This window comes from Canis lupus, chromosome 3, assembly GCF_003254725.2.
Source record: "Canis lupus dingo isolate Sandy chromosome 3, ASM325472v2, whole genome shotgun sequence".
NCBI classification, from domain to species: Eukaryota; Metazoa; Chordata; class Mammalia; order Carnivora; family Canidae; genus Canis; species Canis lupus.
The window spans coordinates 6,021,800-6,037,085 of NC_064245.1; the positions used below are offsets into that span (position 1 = coordinate 6,021,800).

At 33.5% G+C, this 15,286-nt stretch overlaps 1 long non-coding RNA gene across 1 annotated transcript in view; it reads left to right on the top strand.

Moving 5' to 3' along the window:
- Positions 1 to 3,599: 3,599 nt before the first annotated feature.
- Positions 3,600 to 15,286, top strand: part of LOC112653870 (uncharacterized) — a 29,576-nt gene continuing 17,889 nt past the window's right edge. The window contains exons 1-2 of the long non-coding RNA XR_003132589.3: positions 3,600 to 3,844; positions 11,818 to 12,006. This is a non-coding gene — a long non-coding RNA (uncharacterized LOC112653870). The remainder of the gene's footprint in view (positions 3,845 to 11,817; positions 12,007 to 15,286) is intronic.

A 15,286-nucleotide genomic window follows, 5' to 3' on the forward strand; every position in this document is an offset into this window, starting at 1 on the left:
AGTGAATTTTCCTCTAAAACTGTGCCTTTGCTAACTTTGCAACACATGCTCATAATATTCATTATGTGATTATTCAACATCCTCAGGTGTCCAAGTGATGCCATTCCAGGACAAAACATGGTGCTGATTAGGCATCGTGAGATCTTTTTTTATACTTGTAAAATATCTCAATGATATAATGATATGCTTACATTATTCTGGAGCCCTGATTTGAATTACTGAGTAAAGTATTTAAAGCAATGGTAAATATTCTAAAGATGTTAAATTTATTTTATTAAAATGATAGGAGTTGCTGGAATATTCTGAGGGTTCTTATATTCTGTAAGCACCCCTATATTTCTAGTTGTAGCAATTTCATATTTTATATGGATTTCAAAGCTGATATGAAAAGAAAGAGAAAAGAAAGTATCAGCATTATTTTTTATTATGAATTATTATTTTCCTGGTCACAATGATGATTCGAAGTGAACAGCTATCCTTGGATATCACTTCTTCTTCTATAGTTATGACTCTAATTATTAGTTGGTCTTCTCGAATATACATGTGCTCATGCATAAAAATGTAAATTTCTCCGTAAATTCCAAATCTATAATTACTTGTAGTTGATTCAATCAGTATTGTGGTCTTTCTATCTGTAATCTAACAAACACACTAGTCAGACATTACAAAATGTTTGGGTGCTTTTCTTGAATCACCATTATATTCGTTTTAATTTATATGATAATTTTGTATGTTCAAAACTTACACAATAATATATACTGTTTACAGCAATTCCAAACAGTGCAGTTGTATATGAAGAAAAATATTTTCCCCTCACTCATTAATTTTCCCAGCCATAAAATTTAAACAATGCTTTAAATAATATGATTTTTCATTCTTTTTCTAATGTTTGTCTGAATGTACAACTGGTTAATTTAGTGCTATTTTATTTAATTTTTCATAAAAATTGAGATTACTCTGCTACCCTTTTTTTCAATACTCCATCATGGATAACTTATTGGTTTAAAGATTTATTTTATTTATTTGGGAGAGAGAGAGAGCATGTAAGAGAAAGTTCACAATCAGGGTCAGGAGGTTTGGAAGGGGCAGAGGCTGAGGGATAAGCAGACTCCCTGCTGATCAAGAGAGCCCAAGATGGGGCTCCATCCCAGGACCCCGGGACCATGACTTGAGCCAAAGGCCGATGCTTAACCTACTGAGTCACCCAGCTATATCCATCATGGATAACTTTTTAAGTCAGTACGTATAAATCTCACTTTTCTTTATTTCACATAGTTTAGGAATCATGATCTAGTCAATCATTTCCTCATTTATGAACTTTCAGGATGTCGTTTATATTTTGCTTGTGCAAATAATGTTGCAACAAACTGACTTGTGAAAAAATTACCTACTTAAAATGCTACAAAAATGTATTATGTTCTTTTGAATTAAACTTCTGCTATTGTCCTCAGATACCTTATACCTTATGAAGTCTAATATAAAAATAAAATCAACTCTAGCACTGCTCTTGAAATAGCTTATAATTACACAGAACTAAAATAACTTCATCAGGAATACACACCACTTTTTAAACAATCATCGTCTTTGCATGGCTTTTGCTTAGAAAAAAAAAATGAAAGCCAGAAAATAAAGTTTTTTTTAAGCCATGGATATTAGAAGTATAAAATACCACATAAACTATTTGGTAGTTCTCTTCGATTACAGAAACAAATCCTGCAGAAGTAAGTTTGCTTTATTCAGGACAGCTTTAAATATCTCTGGAAAGTTAAATTCCTGTAGAATAGTATTTTACAGTTGAATTGTTCATTTTATTATTTCTCACGTATCAGTCATCTGGATGTTGCTGTAAAGGTATTTTTTAGATGCAATTAACATTTAAATCGATAGACTTTGAGTAAAACAGATTATCCTGTGTAATGTGGATGGACTTTATCAAATCACTTGAAAAGAGAAAAACAGACAGGTCCTCTGAGGAAGAGGGAATTCTATCTTCTGTCTTCAGACTTGAGTTGTAACAACAAATCTTACATATATATTTACATCCTTTTGATTATTTTTCTCTGGAGAATCCTAATAGAGCCACAAAGTTTGTAAAAATTTGCTATAGCAGCTATAGGAAACTAATACACTAACCAACACAGTTATTGTTTTAACATACCAATTTAATTCAAATTAAAGATTCAGAAATGGAGAAAATTTGATTTGGAATGATTTTTATTGAGGGTCAAATTTGTTAAATATAAATTATGAATATAAAGCTAAATGAGTCTGGGCATATTATTCACTCTATATGGTGCAAAATAACAATTAATAAATATGAGAAAGTAAAAAGTGGAAGGCAGGTAAAATTACAAGCGTACTTTTAAAAAATCTTTATCATAATTAAACTATGTCCAGTGTCCCCCCCCAAAAGCAAAATATATTCTCCAAGGCTTCAAAGACTAGATAACTAAAAATATACTATAACTATAATATTAATATAATACAATTATAATATTAATATACTATATTAATTATATATCTATTTTAGGTATGCAAATAATTTGTACATAAGGGAACATATCAACAAACACACATATACTCGCATGTACAAAAAATGGAAAACACATTCATAAAAACACACACATAGGTACGTACACATACAAAGAAGCAGGCATAATAGAATAAAAGTTTTGTGAACAAAATACTTAACATGAAATGTCATAAAGTTAAATATAAACAAGTATTTGTTTTAGCATAAATGCAATGGATAATTTATTAGTGTGTAACTATTTTACTAACTATAATTTTAAAAATATTTGATATACTTTTTCATCATATAGAATTCTGAGCGGTTTAAGTATTTTACAATAAGCATATGTAACTGCCATTAATTTAGAAATTGGGTCTCTACTGGAAACAGCTATAAAAAATGGACAAAACACATGGGGAAGTTTTATCTTTGGCATCATCCAAGTCCTCTGTCACCTGCAACAGAAAGCATCTTTCTTCCACGTTCCAACCACATGTTCTTCGTTTCCAACTGGGATCTCACCGGCAGCACTTTTAATGTTTATATTTCCAGCAACCTTATATTCATTTTGATGTATGTGTCGGTGCTTCCTCTTTTTTGCTTTCTGAGACTTTGTTAAAATCGTTAACATCCATATTTCTATGTAGTCTTTTCAAAGCTTAGTAGGCTTTTTCTATGATACATCTCAAAACTCTTCTAGTCACCATCATTACCTAAATCCAATCCAGATGCTTCCACATTTCTAGGTATTTGTTATAGTAGTAACCTACTTTTCATTACCAAAATCTGTATCAATTTCCCAGGGATGCCATAATGAAGTACCATAAATAGAGTGGCCTAATTAAACAGGAGTATATTTTTTAATCTAATTCTAGAAGCTAAAAGATATCAAGGAATTGTTCAGGGCCATGCTCTCCTGAAGTTTCTAGGAAAAACATCTGTTACATGTCTCTTTCTTAGCTTCTGGTGTTTTCAGAGATCCTTGATATCCCTTAGCTTGGAATTGTGTAACTTGAGTCTCTGTCTCTGTCATCACATGGCATTCTCTCTGTGACTTCACAGTGTCTTCCTATAAGACCACCAATCAAATTGGACTAAGGGCTCACCCTACTCCAGTATAACCTTATTTTAACTACATACATGTGCGATGACCCTATTTCAGATAACCACCTTCCGATATACTGAAGATTACGACTTCAACATATATTGTTTGGGAATACGATGAAACCCATAAAAATTACACAGGACAACAGGGATGAGCTTCAAAAAATTACATTAATGAAAGAAACCAGAAAAAAGTCATCTATATATTATGTTAAATATCCATAATAGGTAAGTCCATAGAGATAGAAAGTAGACCGGTGGTTTCCACAGTCTGGAAATGGGGAGTAACTGCTTACAGGTTGTGTTTCTTTTTAGAGTATTGAAAATACTTTGGAACTTGTGTTAGTTTGCTCAGGCTGCTGTAGCTAAATGCCACATACTGGGTGGCTTACACAATAAAAATGTATTTCTTACAATTCTGGAGGCTAGACAGCCAAGAACCATTTGTCCATAGAATTGGTTGCTAATGAGACCTTTCTCCTTGGCTTCCAGATGGCCACCTTGTAGGAATGTCCTCATACGGTCTTTCTTTCTGTGCATGCGCACTCCTGGTGTCTCTTCCTTTTTTTATAATGACACAAGTCCTACTGGATTACAGCTATACCCTTATGATCTCATTTAACCTTACTTTTTTTCCTTCAACACTCTATCTTCAAATATAGTCATAATGAAGATTAGAGTTCCAGCATATGAATTTGGGCGGGGGGAGCAACTCAGTCCATATCAGAATTGTGAATATACTAAATGCCACTTTGTTGTTCACTTTAAAGTGCTTAATATTTTTATATGAATTTCACCTCAATAAAAAAAAATTGAAAAGTACATTTACATCAAATCCTCTTCCATGAACTACATATAACTGTATTCACAGATGTTAAGTATAACAAGTGTTTTCTTGTATACCTTCACCTTCATTAAGATAAGTACAATGAATTTTATGCTTTAAAGTATTTAATAACAACATGTAAATTGAATTTACTGTATCATACAAGATTTCATTTTGCAGACTATAAGAAAATTTAACCTCAAAATACTGATATGTAAATGCTAAATCTAGTGGGTTTTTTTTGTTTAGAAAATACTACTGTTTTAATAATTTGAAAGTAGCTAGATCTTAATTTATATGTGGCAAACTGCCATTACCACCTTGATTTCAAAATTATTTATATTTAAGTATGTATCAATTGTTTACGTAGCAGTAGGGTCAGTTATAAAATTTCACCAAGTTGCTAGTTGTCTCAATATTCAGTGAAGTTTAGGATCAGGACTGGAAGATAACATTTTTAAATAGCAGTAATTTTGTACTCAGCTTTTAACTATTATTAAATAAGGGGTAGTAAATATAATTGATATCCTAACAGGTAACTAGCCATCTCTATCATTCATAAACGTTCCCTCTATCATTTCTTATTATTGACAACCTTGGATCATATATAGCTACTGCTGGTAACTATCCTATTCTCTTTGAATAATTATGTAACTCAAATACCATATAACCCAAAGGTAAAATAGGGTTAAATTTAAGTGATTTTTTTTCTAAATTTACAGTCCAGTGGTGCTGGAAGTAATAAATTCTTTCCAAAAGTGACAATTCAAACTAAATTGTTGAATTGATTAACAGCACTACTTAAATAAACTGTTATTGTTCCATTCCTAGAGATATTGAGGACATGGCAAATTTCAGCCTCCTTTCTTTGCCCAGAACATCCATTCAGAGTTATGAGAAGATACATAATTAACAGATTAACATTATAAAAAGCATCAAGTTTCTGAGTCATTGATGGACATTGGGCATTCCTGTGGGAAATTCTAGGGTTCAAAAACATTTCTGGTTCATTCATAACAGCCAAAGATAAAATCAGGAGACACAGCCCCTGGATGCTAACCAGAGGCCTTTCTGTGTGTGCTGAATCCCAGATGAGATGTGCAACAGTTGGTCTGCCTAAATGTGCCATTTCCAATACTTTCTTAAAAGCCTGCAAGGCGCAATATCACACTCAGTGCCCCAAACCAGTTCTGGCATTCGAGAAACATCTAGTTTTAACTGGTGTAAAGGAACAAAGGACAGGAAAGAAAGAGGGGAAAGAGGAGGGAATCAAAGGAGAAGCAAAAAGGGAAGAAGGAAGAAGAGGACAAAAACGACAAAGACGGGAAGGATGAGAACTGTCAGACCAGTTGAGTAGATTTGCTCATGGAGTTTCTGACTGGTCTTTTGTCCTCCTTTAGTCTGTTTTCTTTCATACCTCAGATGCTGAACTATAAAAAAATATTTCCATAATTAAGGTAGTACTTTCAGCAACAGAGAACAGATTAATCCTGTAACACTTATCTGTGTTTTAAGGAAGTTTAGTTGGAGGTAAGACGAGAGGATAATAACCAAATCAATTTTACTCACCTCACTATATATTTTGCTTTAAAAAGTGATTATTATCTATTCAATTCTTTTACATGCCTACACTTTTTTTTTCACATTTCTTTACGATCTTAGATAGGACATTTATTTTAGTTATCATTCCTGAGATTCTCAAAGTCCTACATGACTGGATTACAGACAAGAATAAAGCAGAAAGCTAAGAATCCAGCCTTCATGCTTGAGACGTCTAGTCTCAAACTTAAGTAACAGAGAACTCTGGGCACTCAAGTCCATCTTCATAATTTTCCACTGAAGCCAAGAGCAAAGTATTTGTTTGAAACGGCACCACCTCCTCAACAAAGAAGGCAGAGCAGTCTTGGGCAGCCACTCTGGGAACCTCCCTGTACAGCATGTTTTATCTTGGCCACTCTGATATTGTCAAATTATACGAATCACAAACACAATTGCCAGACAATATCATAAGTGAGTGAGTCTGGACAAATACTCTATCATCAGGATCGCTGCAAACATTGGTGGACATGAAAGTTTATTGTCCTTATTCTTTGTATTCTCTTTCTAAAACAAGTGGCTAACATTCAGCCCTATGTGATTGTCATGCTGGATTTGGACTCAATATCACCAGTCAACACATTTTTAAGAGAAAATGAATAATTTAAATGTGTGGAATGTCATAAATCTCAAATATTAGCAAATATATCATTAAAAAGCACATCTCTGAGGTAGATCCAACCAATTGATTATGACTCTGTGAGTTCTATTTATTAAGAGCCCAGCCAAATAATGATGCCATGAATAAATATGCTTTAAAAATTTTAGCATAAATAATGTAAAAATGACTTCTTTGCTCCAAGACTTCTGACTCTAAAATATTTAAATGGAATTGTGAATCCTATAAGAGAATGAGATATGTGTAAGAATTCAGGAGGCTAACATTTGTAAGCCCATTTTAGAACCACCAAGCTTTACTAAACATTTATTGTTTGGCTACCATTGTAAAATCATTCATATTTTTCAATTTGACAGACATAGTTTAAAATTTTTTTGAGGAGCTTGCAGGCAAATTGGAGGAATATATTGTCTAATGGGAGACTCTTAATATAATGTAATAAATGTTCAAAAAAAGGTTTGTACTCTAAGAAGATCACATATTCTTTTCTGGAACCTAGCTGCCTTCTTGTAAATATTAACCTCAAAGTACTTAATAGCCTAATGCTATTGAACATTCATGCATATAAAGAATTCTCCATACTTTGTTTTCAAGCTCATCGAGTATTATTTTCATGAAGCTTCTTTTCCAAGAGAGATAGACAAACTGATTAACCAGTTTACTTAGCAATTATGATTCTTATTGTAAATTAATAAGTGGATAAATTGGTCTTAAACATTAGTTCCTTGTGACTTTGATACCATTTGTGTTAGCATACTCAATTCTAATCAAATCAGTAATAATGACGAAATTTAATTTATGGGGCAATGCTGGGAACTAAAGCCTAAATGACTAATAATTGATCATAATAAACTCCACTTCATGGGAAACTACCTGTCTAGCCAGACAGCCAGCAATACCCAGATTTTTATGGACTCCTTGCATCAGTCACTTTTGAAATACATTTTAAAACAAAGTGCTAGGAAAAAGTAAAAGTAGGAATTTAGGATATTCTTAGTGCACAGTAGTTATTTGTAGTATCAGCAAATATGAATGTTTATAAATTCTTGGAAGATTTGTAATAATAACACATGTTGGAACTTCCAAATAATACATCTAAAATGATTGTGTAGTGACAAAAAAAACATAAACACATTTTATATCATTGAACATTTAAGCAACTGTTACATGAGATTAAGATGTTCTAACAGCAATAAAAAGAAAAATATTTCACAGAAAATGCTATATTGGTTTTTCAGTTTGGTTGTATGAAAAGGGAAATAATTACATTTATATATTTATATAATTATATTTGTATAATACATTTATACTATAATATATAATTTATAATTCATTTAAATGCCAAATTTCTTTCAAACACCTTTCCCAGTAAAAATTTTAAAGGTATCATAAATGGTTTTAAATAATATGTCTGAATTACTAATGGTTTTAAATATTATGACTGAACATATTTTTGCATAAAGAGATTTACTGTGATTAATATAGAGAAATGAAAAATTACATAAGTGTCTCTAGGAACTCCACCTTCCAGTGTCATCCTTAATTAATTGCAAGTATTGCAGCTTAATTTTAATGTGTTTGATGACTTCTAAAAGTTCGGGGGGTTTTTGTGAAAGGTATAACTAAAATATGTTCATTTGCAAATAAATTGTATGACAATTTAACAAGGTATTAGGAATTAAGAGAGCAAAGCCAAAAAACTAAGAGTAAAAATAAACAGAAAACAAATTTAAAAAAAAAACACACACAAAGATGCTTCAATGAAAACAGAAATTCATATAAATAGTCTGTGGACCAAAAAGATTCCCACTACTATTCTAGATTAAAATATAAAAATGGCAGCGAGTTAGGACTAAGGGATGGAGTGACACCTAATTAAGGGCCTTGTGAGCTATGTTCAATGTTTGAGCAAATTGGGAGCTCTGAAAGGCTTTTAAGTAGGGAAGAACTAATAAGATCACTGTAATCAGCACAACGAAATAGAAGGTGCTGACTTGAGCCACATTGATCATGTATTCAGTTATTTCAGTAATTCAATCCTGAAGCTCAGAAATTTTGCAAATTACAAAATTATACTGCACTGGTGTGCAAACTACTACCTATAAGGAAAATTTGGTCTGGCAATTGTTTGAAAATAAACCTCACTGGATCATAGCACAGCCATTTGTTTATGTATTGTCTATGGCTGCTTTCACACTATTAGAACAGAGCTGAATAAATGAGACAATGATCATATGACTCACAAACATAAAATATTTACTATCTGGCTCTTTATACAAGATGTTTGTGGACTCTTGCTATAATTCATAACTGCCATATAACTAACTGATGAAATTATGTCGGTAGAATGTGTGAGATCTGAAAGGCACTTAGAACTGGTGTCCAAAGTGTTATTAATTACATGGCAAAGGAAAAAGAGACTAGAAGATAGAATGGAAAAGGGGTTAGATATCCAGTAAGAAAAATAGGAACATGCGATGCTATAAAAGGCAAGGATCTACAGTGACTTATGGAAGAAGAGTGGTCAACAATGCCAAACATTGCCAAAATTCAAATAAGGTATAGACTGAGAACTAGCGAAAAGTGCCTGGCACCTTGGATGAGAGTAGCTTCTATGGATTAAGAAAGTGAGAAGAGAGTAGTGAGTGAAAAAATAAAAGTCAGAAGACAAAAAGAGAAGGTATGTGAAAGTATCATTGAGGATTATGTAAAATGAAAGAAAGTTTTTGTAGGGTTTCTTTATATGTCAGAAACTAATGACAAAAGTCTATGAAAGAGAGGAATTGAAGATTTAATAAAATTTGATAAAGCCATTCAAATATATGAAAGAATAGTATCTAGAACAAAGTAAAGAAACATTGCTTCTATTATAACAGCAAGGAAAGAGAACTATTGGATGGAAACATAGGGTATGTTTTCATATTTGTGTAGGGCATTTGATGGTATCTCCTCTGACACATTTTTTTTCTCAGTTTTAGAAAGAAGTGTTAAGAAGGAAATTCATCATTAAGATTGAGAAATGAGGCAGAAGGATTGAAATCAAGAAGTGTGAGAAAAGGTTTTGATATACTGGTGGCTAGAACGTGACAAAAATAAACCATGAAAATAAAGCCAAATTAATTAGCAGCACTGAGGACTCAATTGAAGTCAGAGACCCTAGATTCATAAAGACTTTTGTGTACTTTCCGCTATGACTCTTTCATTAGTTTTCTGTAACCTGGTGATAGGCATGGGTATGGCACTGAGTTGGATTAATCTGTCATCATTCAGCCAGGTCTGGGATAAATTCCCCAAAGTCACATGGTCTGGGTTTAGAAATAGATATAATTGGAGGAAAACCTCAAAATTTTGAGTTAAAAGTAAAAAAAGAAAATGAAACAAGGCATATGTCTCCTGGTCTTCCCATCAGCCCAAGTAAAGTGTTCTGGGACCCATTGACTAGACAATCACAGCTGATTTGCATGCCAGAGTAGTGAGTATGAGTCACTCCCAAGTTTTTCTTCTCAATGATTTTACCATAAGCAGTCTGGACCCTAACATTTACTGGAACTTAAACAAGAGTATTAATGGAGGCCTACATATATGTCAGATATTTAAAACTTGTAAGTCGACCTGACAATTTTTAAGTGAAATACATGCTATAATTTTAATATGCCAAAGTACTTTTGTTAATAGCAAATTGAAAAATATGTGCAAAAGATAGTGTTTATGACTCAAGTCAGCCAAATGTCAAAGCTGTCTGATAAAAAAATGAATATGAACCAAAAATATTTTCTGATAAAATCCATAATTCAAAAGGGTCAGTTTATCAGTAATTATTTCTTGTCTTGAATGATTTCTAAACATATTAACAAATTTGATTGGGGAAAACTTTAGCAGACACCTGAGATTTCCAGTTTTTAAAAATGTGAGTAGACTATCTACATAAACAGTCATCTCTCTTTTCTTTAGTTTTCATCCAGAGCTCCATGTTTCCTCATTCTATTTCTTTTTATTTTTGTATTCTGTTTCTATATACTTATTTCTGTCATCTCAATGTGTAATTATTTTCATTGATCATAAGGATTAAAATAAAATGTAACCCAGTTAAATGTGTTTTATTAACAAATGTAAAAAATTAAATCAAGATTATTAGATGAAATTGAACTATTTAATTTTTGAAAATTGAATTACATTTTATTAAAGATTTTTATTAAAATATAACTACTCACAATATACAGTTTCTTTATTCTTGTTGACAATATAAAGAATCAATATCATGTTTCATATATGTTCGGCTAGAGCTCCACATAAGCAAATTTTAGAAAAATGTGAATCGTTTAACATTGCAAAGGAGCAAGCAATGGATATTCAACTCTCCTAGAAAATAATATTTCACTATGCAAGAGTCTCTTGTTTTTAGGCTGTCTGAAGAAGGATTTGACAATGTAATTGACATATCTTTTATCTCAACAAAGCAATTCTGCTTCTCGAAGAGTCTGTATGCTCAAAAATAGTGCCCTGAAACAGTCTCCAACATTAGCAGAGTCACAACCACATCTAGACACTGTCTCCTTTCGTTTGAAGATATAAAAAAGGAGATGGGATAAGTGTTTTCCTGGGCCCCATGGGAAAAAAAAAAATGTGATTTCTGTTCTGGGGCTAAACACTGGATCCAAGATCCAGAGCTGCAGACGCACACGTATGTCCTTTAATAAGCTCTGTGCGTGTACTCATGCATGCACTTATGAGCCAGAGAGAGAGGAGGCAGAAAATGGAGCACTGTACTAAGACCACAAAAATAACCTTGTTTGTGCAGAATAAGCAACTCGAGTTTATGATAGACGCGAGTTCGATGGACCTGGCATAGGTCTTGAGGTGCTAGTCCTATACCTAGCACTGGTTGCTCTTGCTCACATGCACAAAGTCCCAGACCTTGTATGCCCAGGGGTGAAAGAGACTGAGAAAAGAGCTGGTGGGCTTGGGAGCTGCTCTGACACCATCATTTTCTGCCTGCAGCCAATGAGAAAACCAATAAAGAAACTGAAAATGAAGAAAAAAAAAAGAAGAGAGAGAAACGAAATGTAGACTGAAGTCCTTCATGTTGGGAGAAGGAGAATCCCCAGCAAAAGCCATCCCCTTGTCCAGGTATTAAAAAGCAACTTTTCTGCTCATTTTCAGACAATCTTGCTCTTCTGAGCACAGCCAACATAGGACTTTATCCTATAAAGGGCACATGGAGAATGAGATGAAGAGAATGCATCTTAAAAGGCAAAGAAGATGAATTTGAACATGATGGAAAGTGATTGAAAGAACCAGAGACGGAGCAGATGCTAGGATGAGCGGAAGTGAACAAGAGGCTTCAGTAAGGTAGGTGGAGATGTGTATTCGAGGTTCCTATGACAGAGCTGAAGGACTAAGGAGATGAGATTGAGGAATCTTGAGTATGTCTGAGGAAGGGCATGTTACTGGTTTGTTTCTGTCAGCCCCTTTCCATCTTCAGTTCTTTCCTGCCCAACTTCTGGGTAAGGCTAAGAGGTGGAGAGAGAAATAGGTCATGAGGCTAAGGGTGTAAAGCAGTAACTTGTAAGTGAGCGGAAATGAAACTAGAGCAGGGGATTGAGGCTGGAAGGGTTTACATCTTGAGCAGTGACCATGGAGAGCCAATTTAGGAGCTATGCTGAGATTAACTGACTGGAAGTCGTTGGTAGTTTATTCTCAGTAGAACTTGCATTTTAAAGACCATCAGGCCTTGGATGGCAGAGGTCTCAGGGCAAGGAAGACTGGTGGCTACACAGGTTTCATTGGAATCATCAATTCATTCATTAAAAATGCTGTTTGTAGGCTATATCCACAGCTACTGAAGCAGAACCATTAGAGTTGAGACCAAGAAATGCAAATTAAAAAAAAAAAAAAAAAAAACCCTCAACGGATACTATACCCTTGACAACAAAGTATCCGTTTATATGTCTCAATTTGAAATTTCTTCTCTTGATTCTCTGTGCTTTAGGCCAAGATGTTCAGACCAGATTTTAGATATAGACAGACTAGAGCAAATTACCAGGGGATGCTGATTTATTTACGTTTAGTTTCCTAGACACATGTGCAATTCAACCACACTCAGATGTAACTAGGGTTTATTTTGTTGTGTGTGCTTCTGTGCTTTGAGGCAAAGTGAAGCATTAAAAAAAAATACAAAGTTTACCTAAAACATTTTTCCTGGTTAAGGCTATTAGATCATTGCCATGATTACTGATAGTAAAGCTGAAGCTATGCCATTTTGAGCCACATTATTTTAATACACATTTTGTATCAAAACTATTTTTCAATGATTAGATATGTAGAATCTTTAAGAAAATTATATGTCTATGCTATTTCAGCCTGATTTGCTCTCCCAAATGATATTTTTAATGAAAATGAACAGGAAGGTCAAGTTGCCTAGAGTTTGCCTTAATCAGTGGTCATAGGGTCAGTAGTTATTTTTGCAATTGGTCATCAGCAACAAAATAAAATTCAATGAATATATTTAGAACACCAAAATAAAAGAGGTAAAACATGCAAACAGGAGAAGGATTTATTAAAATTAGAATCATTCATTTTAGATTTAAACATATAGTCTATACTTTTTCCCAATTTTGATGCAGGTGGGTAACTGAAATTTATTTTAAGATCATTTTTTTCTATGAAGCTCTGATATTAATTATACTATATATCTGCTGGTATATCTAGATAATATTAACTCTTGCATTCATTACACTGTTGTCATATTAAGAAACAGATTATCGACAGATGAATGGATAAAGATGTGTGTGTGTATATATATAATATATATATACACATATGTGTGCAATGGAATAATACTCCGCCATCAAAAAGAATGAAATCCTGCCATTTGCAATGATGTGGTTGGAACTGGAGGGTATTATGCTAAGTGACATAAGTCAGGGAAAGAAATGCCATATAACTTCACTTATATGTGGAGATCAAGAAACAAAATAGGTGAACATAAGAGAAAGGAAGGGAAAATAAAGATAAAAGCAGAAATGGAGGCAAACCATAAGAGACTCTTAACTACAGGACACAAACTGAGGGTTGCTAGAGGGGAGGTGTGGGAGATGAGGTAATTGGTTGATTGGCGTTAAGGAGGGCACTTGATATAATGAGCAATGGGTGTTATACACAACTGATGAAACACTAAGTTCTAGCCCCCAAACTAATAATACACTATATGTTAACCAAATTGAATTTAAATAAAAAAATAATAAAATAAAAATGTAAGATAAACAAAAAGAAAGAAACAGGTTAAAATGACAGCTCAAGACCAAGACAAAAAAATATTAGTAAAACTCACTTTTTTCTAATCTTGTTCTTTTTAAAAAGAAAGGAAGCTATTATGAATGACATCTAGGTTAAAGGTTTCAAATTGTTATCTGTTTGACAAATGTATATCAGAGTAGGATAAGTGATTCTTTTAAAGACACACTAACTAGTATCATGGTTTTGCTTTTTTATTTCAGTGGTTGGTTGTATTTTTCAGGTTCATTCAAAGAAATTGAGTTTCTTCAACCAAGATAGACCAAACTGATCTTTTTTTTTTTTAATTTTTATTTATTTATTTTTTAATTTTTATTTATTTATGATAGGCACAGAGAGAGAGAGAGAGAGAGAGAGAGGCAGAGACACAGGCAGGGGAAGAAGCAGGCTCCACGCACCGGGAGCCCGACGTGGGATTCGATCCCGGGTCTCCAGGATCGCGCCCTGGGCCAAAGGCAGGCGCTAAACCGCTGCGCCACCCAGGGATCCCGACCAAACTGATCTTTAACAAACTGTGTTTAGTTGGGTGTGACATTCTGGAAGTATTTCCATGAGTATTGTTAATAGTCACTATTCTAAATGCTCTGAGTGTCTTTCCTCAGCCCAGTTTTCCAAGACCCCTTGGGACCTCTCTATAGTCCATCAAATAGAGGGGTCTTAAGGGGCTCTGGCACTATGGACTTGTAAGTTTATGTACCGTGTCGTCTTCCTCAACCTCTGGTTATTCTCCTTGTCCTATCATTATTGATATCCCCCATGGTGAGATTTAGGATTGAATGATAACTGGTATTGTGTGTTGAAAAGGGGAAAAGTGAATCCCTGGCTGGAAAATAAAAGTTTAGCTTCTGTGAAACTAAGATGGAAAGTTTTGGGAAATTTGAGCTTTATCCTCATGGTACAACTGTGTGTTTTAAGAAGACTGTCTATATGGCAAAATACTTCCCAGTCCAAGCTCAGAATGAGGGAGTGGAACTACCCTTCTTCAAAAGGGAAGATGAAATCTTAGACAAGGAAAGTCAGTAGTTACACTTATAGCAATAGTTATAATATATAGTAGTTATAGTCTTCAGAGTCCAAATATTAGCTGATATTGAACATATTTCCACTGTGTGAATGAGAAATCAGAGTAAATTTAATTTGACTTGGAAATTTTTATCCATTTTTTTCATCAAGTGCTACCAGACATATTTATACTTATTGGATTGTTTTCATTCGTTTTTTGGTAAAAACTTGTTTTCTATTTAATTTATTCTTGTTTTCTTTTTCAACTTTTATTTAAATTCTACTTGGTTAATATATAGTGTAATATTGATTTTAGGAGTAGAATTTAGTGATT